At 40.3% G+C, this 10,000-nt stretch overlaps 1 pseudogene; it reads right to left on the reverse strand.

Moving 5' to 3' along the window:
• Window positions 1–9,756: 9,756 nt before the first annotated feature.
• Window positions 9,757–10,000, reverse strand: part of LOC130821535 (uncharacterized) — a 2,258-nt pseudogene continuing 2,014 nt past the window's right edge.

The raw sequence follows: 10,000 nt of genomic DNA on the forward strand, positions 1-10,000 counted from the left end.
TTGTTCCTTTCGTAGGGGTAGAACGATTGGGTCCTTCTCACGCATGCGAGATGCACATGTCTGCAGCCATTTGTAATCTTGAGAGAGATCTTTTAGCTCCGCATAAGTGAAAATTGGAGTGATTGCCACCGACTTTGAACTAGCTGACACCTTTGATGAGGAACCGATCTCTCTCCTAGAGCCCTTTTGACTCTTTTGTTATTTCAATTTATACAATTAAATTAGTGTAAACATTCAATTAAAATAATAAAAATAAATAAGATACAAATGATTATTACCTTGGTAGTGAATCGGACCCAAGCCTATGGCCATGTGACGAAACTACCTAAGGTGTTTGATAACTTCTCAAGGCTCCATTCTGGCATTGGAACCGGGAGTGAGAAATCTCCAAACCCCTTTACAATAGTTTCTATGGTCACACTGATGTGGCCACCTGTAATAGGCATGGAATGCACTGTTTGGCCCTCTTTGGTTGGCTGTGCCACACCATATGCAACCTCAGTTAAGTCGCCACCACTAGCAACACCTAACTGAGGCAGCAAAAGAGAACAGGGAGTCGCCTCCTGAAAATTGTGTCGTTTAGTATAATTAGCATCATAATAAAATATTAAAACACGTTGCAATATAAATTAATAAGTGCGTATATATTTACAAACTATGTACCTTTACCACTGGCTCGGGTGTTGGCTCCGGATTTTGACCAACAAAGTTCAAGGTCTCCGGTGTAGGATTTTGTGCTTCGAGGGTAGTAATGGGCATGGGTGCTACGGTGGTAATGAACTCGTGTGTTAACTCGGCCGAAGCGTTAGGATCCCCAAGTTGACATTGCTGATCCTCGACAATCAGATTTACCACTTTGGTTAGAACGTCCTTCGTAATTTGTGCTCTAAGGGTCACTACTTCATCAGGTGGCATTGTTCTGGATTGAGTAGCCACACACTCTTTGCCGAATGCCTTTTTTAACCCCACGCTGATGCCTCCTTTTCCGACTACCCGCCCTCTATGGTCTTTCCGTAAGACCATATGCAATGATTTAAGTAAAGAGATCTAAGTCATACAATAAAAAGTCCTACACTAGTGGAAACAATCTCATTTGCTGCGGTTTTTTGGCCATTATTTGCTGCAGTTTTGGCTCAACCAATAATGATAGCAGCAAATGGCCTATTTTAAATGCTGCGGTTTATAACCGCAGCAAAAAAGTGCTTTATTTGCTGCAGTTAGCCCCCAAAACCGCAGCAAATAAGTGGCATTATTTGTTGCGGTCAGCCCCCAAAAGCGCAGCAAATAATGGCACTTATTTGCTGCGGTTTTGGGGGCTGACCGTAGCAAATAGCTATTATTTTTTTTTCTTTTTTCATTTTATACTATTAATAATCCAATAATAATGTATAATGTAATAACATTGATTAATCCAATAATAATCCAATGATAATCACAAATAATCACCAATAATCTCTTTGTAAAAAACTCTCGATCGTATATATAATATATAATATTATGTACGTACATATATATATATATATATATATATATATATATATATATATATATATATATATATATATATATATATATACATATATATATATATATATACATATATATATATATATATATATATATATATATATATATATATATATATATATATATGTATATATATATATATATATATATAAATATATATATATATATATATATATATATATATAAATATATATATATATATATATATATATATATATATATATATATATGTATATATATACATATATATATATATAATAATAATAATAATAATAATAATAATAATAATAATAATATACATTAAAGTCCTAAAAAATCTATACTAATTACAATTTATCAAGGACAAAAATTAGCAAGATACGCAGCAATCTTGTCTTTTAATTCGCGCATCTCTCCACTTCTCAAAGGGCGTGTTTCCCTCGGAATGTCGTATAAAACCTATAGTATAAACAAAATTAAAAGATTAATAAACATTAGATTTTACCAATAATAATAATTTAAGAGCGTAACAAATACTTACGGCATCTATGTTTTCGACTCCAACCTCCTTCACGGATTTTAAGATATCGTCCATATGTTTGAGAGTGTAGTAGCTGCAATGAACGAAATTAGAAGGTTGTCGAAAGCACTATGAGAAAATAGATACCAAACAGTGTTATGTGCCAAGTTTCGTGCAAAACATACCATGTTTGAGCTACTTTATGCGCAAAAGTGCCAAAAACGGTTACGAACCCTTAAAATCGCAACTTAACACCTAATTTCTACCACATGACAATGATTTTCAATTCTAACCACTTCAACACTATAATATATACCAAATAGTGTTGTGTGCCATGTTTCGTGCAAAGCAAACCAAGTTTGAGCTATTTTATGCGCAAAAGTGCCAAAAACGCTTAAAAACGCATAGAATCGCAACTTAACACCTAATTTCTACCATATGACAATGATTTTCAATTGTAACCACTTCAACACAATAATATATACCAAATAATGTTGTGTGCCAAGTTTCGTGCAAATCTGATACAAATGTGGTTGTATCAAATGAAGATACCAAAGGAGCCCACACAAGGCTGCATCCAGGACCTAGGGTAGCGACCAGACCACCTTGCACGACACGTGGAGACCAAACCTATGCATCCAGGACCTAGGCTAAAGTGGAAATAGAATCTTTGTACTTGGATCTAGCTATCAAGGTCCAATAGGCTTTGCCATGGCCAAATACTCGGCTATAAAGTTACCAATATAGTCGCTCACAGTGCCTTGAATCATACTCCCTTTGGGTTGTGCTGGATTCCTCACCTTGTTTTATAAAAGACCCACGTGTCTTTCAAAAAGATAACACCACCTTAAAAAAAACTTGACCCAAAAGCTTGATCTCACGAATGAGATGGACAATAAGATGAACCATTATGTCAAAGAAAGAAGGTGGAAAATACATCTCAAACTTGCATAAAGGAACAATCACGTCGAATTGAAGTACATCAAGTTCAAAGGGATCAAGAACTTTACTAAAAATTGTGTTGAAGACCGAACATAGCTCGGTAATAGCATATCTCACATGTTTTGGCAGTATTCCACGGATTGCAATTACTAAGAACACTTGCATCATTACATGGCAATCGTGAGATTTCATGCTTCCCAACTTTAGCTCACCATTTAGGCTCACAAATCTCTTCATGTTGGATGAGTACCCAGACAAAACCTTAATGCCATACAAACACTCACAAAATGTCCGCTTCTCTACTTTGGACAATGTGTAGCAACCTGGAGGAAAATAAACTTTGTCATTACTCATCTTCTTCTTACTTCCACCAACTTCATCAGCTCTATTTATTTTCTTACTCACCTTAACATTTGCCCACAACTCCGGACGAAGACCCTTACGTTCAAACCAATCTCGCACGGCCCTAACATCCTTTGTCTTACCCGAAATGTTCATGAGAGTCTCGAGTATGGCATCGCATACATTTTTCTCTATATGCAAAACATCAAGACAATGCCTAACCTGTAGATCTCTTCAATATGTAAGCTTCCAAAAGATTGATTCTTTTTTCCATAATCGGTCTTCACCCCCTTACACTTGCCCCATTTTACCAAATACAGTCTCAACTCCCTTAACCTATTCATAAACCTCATAACCGGTCAACGGTCGACGAGCTACACGGTCCTCAACCTCCTCGTTGAACAACTTCCTCTTCTTACAATATTGGTTGTCTCGTGGGAGGAACTTTCGATGGTGCATGAATACGTGTTTACACTTAGGAATCCACGTGGATTCCATGTCATCGATACATATTGGGCATGCTTTCTTCCCTTCGTTCTTATACCCCGATAAGTTGCCATATGCCCGAAAAACATTAACGGTGCATAAAACCATTGCACGCAAAGTGAACTCCTCATTAGCATATGCATTAAACACTGAAACGCCTTCATCCCACATCTTTCTCAAATCCTCAACTAGAGGTGCAAGATATACATCTATGTCATTGTCGAATGGGTTCATTCCATCTGTACAGAGTCCGAGCCTTAAGTTACGAACCTCATCCCCAAAAGTCTTATGCATCCTATCAATACTATTCCACTCCGGAGAATCAGATGGATGTGTGAGCAAGTGACCTTTGTTCACCCTATCTGCATTCCACCTCAAATTTAACGCATCGTTCTTTATAGAAAGCAAGCGCTTGAATCTAGGTATTATTGGAAGATACCACAACACCTTAGCCGGGGGCCCTTTAGCATCCCGAGCCCCTTTACGCTTGAAGCGCGATAACCCACACCTAGGACACTCTTCTAAGTTCTCGTTTTCATTCCGATACAACACACAATCATTCGGACACGCATGAATCTTCTGGTACTCTAAGCCGATAGGACACATGAGCTTTTTGGCATAATATGTTGACTTTGGAAGTTCATTTCCCTCAGGAAGCATCTCACATAACGCTTCTAATAACATTGTGAAACAAGCGTCACTCCTATTGAACTTTGACTTAATGTTGAAAATTGTCAACACTGCTGTTAGTTTGGTGAACTTTATACATCCAGAGTACAAAGGCTTTTCAGAAACCTCTGTCAACAAGTCAAAAACACGAGGACGTTTTCCTAACTCATCCTCGACTCCCTCCATCATCTCATCAACACGATCCACATCCTCATCGACAGTCTCTTCATCTGTCTCATACCCATCAACATGATCTACTACATCCTCATTGACATCGGCGTAAACTCCCTCCTCACCATGCCAAACCCAAACATTATATTGAGGCCTAAACCCACGTCGAATTATGTGCTCCCTAAGGATATCAACACTATCTACCTTTGATACATTGCCACAACTGACACATGGGCAATAAAAACCAACACCCCCCGTTCTAACTTGATGTTCAACCGCAATAAATACAAAATTCTAATACGCCATCAATAAATTCCGACGATTCAATGCTTCCATACATCCAAGAACGATCTTTTGTCATCCTAATTAGTGTGATTAATTAATTCAAAACAAAATTAATACACAACTTTTAAACATATATACTTAACGAACTCTAACTAACCACAAAATTAAGTAATAATCATTCATTTAACCCTAATTAACCTAAATAATAACACAGTGTTTTTTAAACTGTCCAAATGATGTTTATTGTAGTAACCATAATTAATATTCATATATATTAACTACATATAAAACAATAAAAATCAAATCACATTCATAAACATGGACAACTAATTAACATTCATATCAACAACTCATTCATTTAACCATAAACAAACCTAATTAAACCTAACTTACAAACTATAAAAAAATTATGATAAATATAAAACTTAAAAACCACAACTACATACATATTCATAAATAAAATGAAGAAATTACTTAATAATATAACAAAACATGATATATATGATAAATTTAAAACTTAAAAACAATAACAACATACACATTCATAAAGTATGACAAATTTAAACCTAATTTACAAATCAAAATGAAAAAAATACCTTGAATTGTTGTGGGTTTTGGTGGGTTAGTGTATAACCTATACAATGAAAAAATAAATTAGTATAAAAAAACTAAGCGCCCTAAACGTACATACACAATTAATGAAGCTTGAACAATAATGGGTTTGAGAACTAAAATGCTTTAAAAAATTATACCTTGAAGAAGAGCAAGAACTAAGCCCAAATTTCGTGGGTTTAAGAAGAGCAACAACAATGTGTACAGTCGGCAGTTTCAAGAAGTAGATGATGAAGAAAAGCAATAAGAAGAGCAAGAATGATGAAGAAAAACAAGAACAAAAAGATGATGAAGAAAAGGGATTGAAGACAGTCGTAATCGAACAAATTATGATGAATAAGAAATAACCGACAGTTTCAATATTGAGTGAAGAAATGCAACAGTCGTATGTAAACAATGAAACATCAGTTTTGTGGGTTTACAAACTCATGTGTATGTTTTAACGTTATCATATGGCGGGTTTTTGAAAATGCAAATGTTGCGGGCAAGGGACAAACCACAGCAATTGAGTGAAGAAGTGTATTATTTGCTGCGGGTGGATGAAGAACCGGAGTAATTGGAAGACCTATGTGGGCATGAAAAGAACCGCAACAATTGAAGCTGCACATGAGTATTTGCTGCGGTCAAGGCCTAAAACCGCAGCAATTAATGGTTTTTTTTTCTAATTCTTTTTCCTATTTATTGCTGCATATATACAAAAACCGCAGCAAATGATAAGCAGCAAATACGTTTTTTTTCACTAGTGTACAATAAAAAACTCCTGGATCACTAAGGCCAACTTTCGTCCCTGCTCGACGGGTGGGTCTTGCAGTCAAGCTCCCTTCTGCCTTTGTACTCGAGGGCCAATCTTCTTCCGACCCAAGGAAACCTTTGCACTCCTCCATTACCTTTTGGGAGACCTACACCCCATAGAACTGTCTACCTGAGACTGTCCCTTGGCCCGTAAGTCCTGAAACAAGGTTAGAATTCTAGCTCTTCCAGAGGGGTAACTCACTGATGGCTCAGGCCTCCTCGGAAAGGGGCCTTTTTCGCCATCCACCTACGCTGCGCAGGAAAAGCCCAAAGCCAATCCGAGGGAACAGTAAAGCTTCATAGGGTCTTTCTGTCCAGGTGCAGGTAGTCCGCATCTTCACACACATGTCTATTTCACTGAGCCTATCACCGAGACAGTGTCCAGATCGCTACGCCTTTCTTGCGGGTCGAAACTTACCCGACAAGGAATTTCGCGACCTTAAGACCGTTATAGTTAAGGTCTCCGTTCACCAAGACTTCACTCGCCGACTCCCCTGTTATCTAGTCACCAACTTCCTTGACCCTCCGGCACTCTGCAGGCGTCAGCCCCCATACGTGGTCTTAAGACTTTGCAGAGACCTGTGTTTTTGGTAACAGTCGCCCGGGCCTGGTCATTTCGACCCCCTTTGTGAGGGGTCACCCCTTCTCCCAATGTTACGGGGCTATTTTGCCATGTTCCATAGAGAAAGTTGTCTCGTGCCCCAAGGTATTCTCTACCTACCTACCTGTGTCGATTTCGGTTACAAGTCACCCCTCCTTTATTATTGAGCGGTCATTTAGCGACCTTAGCTAGTGATCTGGGCTGTTTCCCTCTCGATGATGAAGCTTATCCCCCTTCGTCTCACTAGCCGACCTTGACCCCTGTTATTTGGAGGTCGTATCTAGTATTCAAAGTTTGCCTCGATTTGGTACCGCTCTCGCACCAATACAGTGCTTTACCCTTAGATGTCCAGTCAACTGCTGCGTTTCAACGCATTTCGGGGAGAACCAGCTAGCTCTGGGTTCGAGTGGCATTTCACCCCTAACCACAACTTATCCGCTGATTCTTCAACATCAGTCGGTTCGGACCTCCATTTAGTTTCACCCAAGCTTCATCCTGGTCATGGATAGATCACCTAGGTTCCGGTCCATAAGCAGTAACAATTGCCCTATGAACACTCACTTTTACTACGGCTCCGGTGGGTTCCCTTAACCAAGCCACTGCCTATGAGTAGCCGGCTCATTCTTCAACATGCACGTGGTCAGAGCCTGTCTCCTCCAACTGCTTTAGAGCTTACGGTTTCATGTTCTATTTCACTCCCCGATGGCGGTTCTTTCAACCTTCCCTTATGGTACTAGTTCACTATCGGTCACCTAGAAGTAGCCTTGCAAGGTGGTCGTCACTGATTCACAAGGGATTCCACGTGCCCCGTGCTACTCGGGTCAGAGCGTAAGCTAGTGATGCTTTCGGCTACTGGACTTTCACCATCTAGAATACCGCACTCCACATATTCGCCTAGCATTACGACGCTTGGATTGCTCTCCCACAACCCCGTTTTCACAGTTTAGGCTGCTCCCATTTCGCTCGCCGTTACTACAAAAATCGATTTTGCTTTCTTTTCCTCTGGCTACTAAGAAGTTTCAGTTCGCCAGGTTGTCCCTTGCGTGCCCATGGATTCAGCAGAAGTTTGAAAGGTTGCCCTGTTTGAGAATCTCCGGATCTTGGCTTATTTTCAACTCCCCGAAGCATTTGATCGATTAATACGCCCTTCCTCGTCTCTGGGTGCCTACGTATCCACCGTAAGCCTTTCCTCTTTTTAACCTCGCCCTTAACTTTAAGGTTATGCCATCTAAGGTGCTGCTAAATATAATTGGAAGGATTTGATCAACGTCTATGAATGATAAATCATAGATCGAACGGCCGAATCGGAAAAATTTGGTGTTATCATATAGCTTTGTATCAGCTAAGTTCACGAGTTGGTGATAAGCGGACTCGAACCACTGACATCCGCCACAGGGTAAACCACACTTTTCTCAGGCCCCCGACTGACTGATTCTACCATAGGCAATAACTCCCCCCCGAACACAGCTTACAACTTCGATCGTACTGTGCTCTCCAAAGAGCCACTCTTCTCAAAATCTCAAAAAAAGGTGGTAAGTTGGAATCCAATTCGAATTAAGGATTCTTGTGGTTACGGAGGATCCAGCTACAAGAGAACCAGGAATAGAGAGCCTTCCCCCCTTTTCCGACCGATTCCTTAGTCTTAAGGATGCTGGTTTTAAGGTTTTAAGAATGTGTGATTGCGCTTCTCCGACCCTTACTGCCCAACCTGGGAGCGGACAGCTAATGCGTTCCACGTATTGAATTGAACACGGTTCTATGGTCGGATGCCGAAGGCGTTCTTGGGGTGATCACGTAATTCCTACGGGGTGGAGACAATGGGGTCGGTCCATGGATTTTCCTTCCTTTTGTCGCATTTTTCTCAAAGGGTTGAAGGGAGTTAGTGCATCAAACTGTTCGCAAGGGACAACTTGATCCTCTTCCCCAGGATCCAAGATTAGGGAACACTAGGAGAGCCGCCGACTCCAACTACTGTCCATCTATGATCCATACTAGATTTGACCAACTACCCATCCTACCTCTTCTACGTTCTTGATAGCCCATCTTTTTTTTTGTCTCAGTAGAGTCTTTCAGTGGCATGTTTCGGTCCTCTTCCCCATTACTTAGAAAAATTGAGCTACCGGTTCAGGTACAAGATACTATCATTATTTCCTGGACAATTAGACATCCAACCTGTAATCGCAACGACCCAATTGCAAGAGCGGCGCTCTACCAACTAAGTTATAGCCCCTCGAGCCAAGTGGAGCATGCGTGAAGGAGTTAGACACTTCTTCGATTCTTATTCTTTTACCTGGCGCAGCTGGGCCATCCTGGACTTGAACCAGAGACCTTGCCCGTGAAGTAAATCATCGCTCCTACGGTCCAATCAATTTGGAGGGAATAAATAGATTCCATTTCGGGACCGATTCATCCTTCTCGAATGCAGCATACAACTCTCCGTTGTACTGCGCTCTCTAAGTGTGCTTGTTCTCCCCTTCTTCCTTCTTACCATGGCAAGTCTTTGTGAAATAACTTCGATGAGAACAATAAAGAAGGCATTAAGAGACCCTCCTGGCCCAACCCTAGACACTCTAAGATCCTTTTTCAAACCCGCTCCCATTTCGAATAAAGAGATAGATAAATAGACACATCCCATTCCACTGATCGGGGGGCGCTCGTAGTGACTGAGGGGGTCGAAGACCAAGAAGTGAGTTATTTATAACAATAATTCTTACGGCTAGATCCAATCTCCTGGTCCCTGCGGAAAGGAAAAAGAATTTCACGTTCATCCTTTTGGGAAGGGAAGATTAGGGAAATCCTATTAATTGCAGTATTCTCCAAACCTCTAGGAAAGCATGAAAAAAAAGGCTCGAATGGTACGATCCTTCCGTCACCCCAGAATGAATGAAAGGGGTGATCTCGTAGTTCTTGGTCTGTGAAGATGCGTTGTTAGGTGCTTCATTTCCATTGAGGCCGAACCTAAACGTGTGCTCAAGAGATAGCTGTCCATACACTGATAAGGGATGTATGGATTCTCGAGAAGCAAGGAGCCGTAGTTGTCCCCCCTCGGACCGCCCGGATCCCATGAGTGAATC

The sequence above is a fragment of the Amaranthus tricolor genome, chromosome 8, assembly GCF_026212465.1.
Source record: "Amaranthus tricolor cultivar Red isolate AtriRed21 chromosome 8, ASM2621246v1, whole genome shotgun sequence".
Taxonomy (NCBI): Eukaryota; Viridiplantae; Streptophyta; class Magnoliopsida; order Caryophyllales; family Amaranthaceae; genus Amaranthus; species Amaranthus tricolor.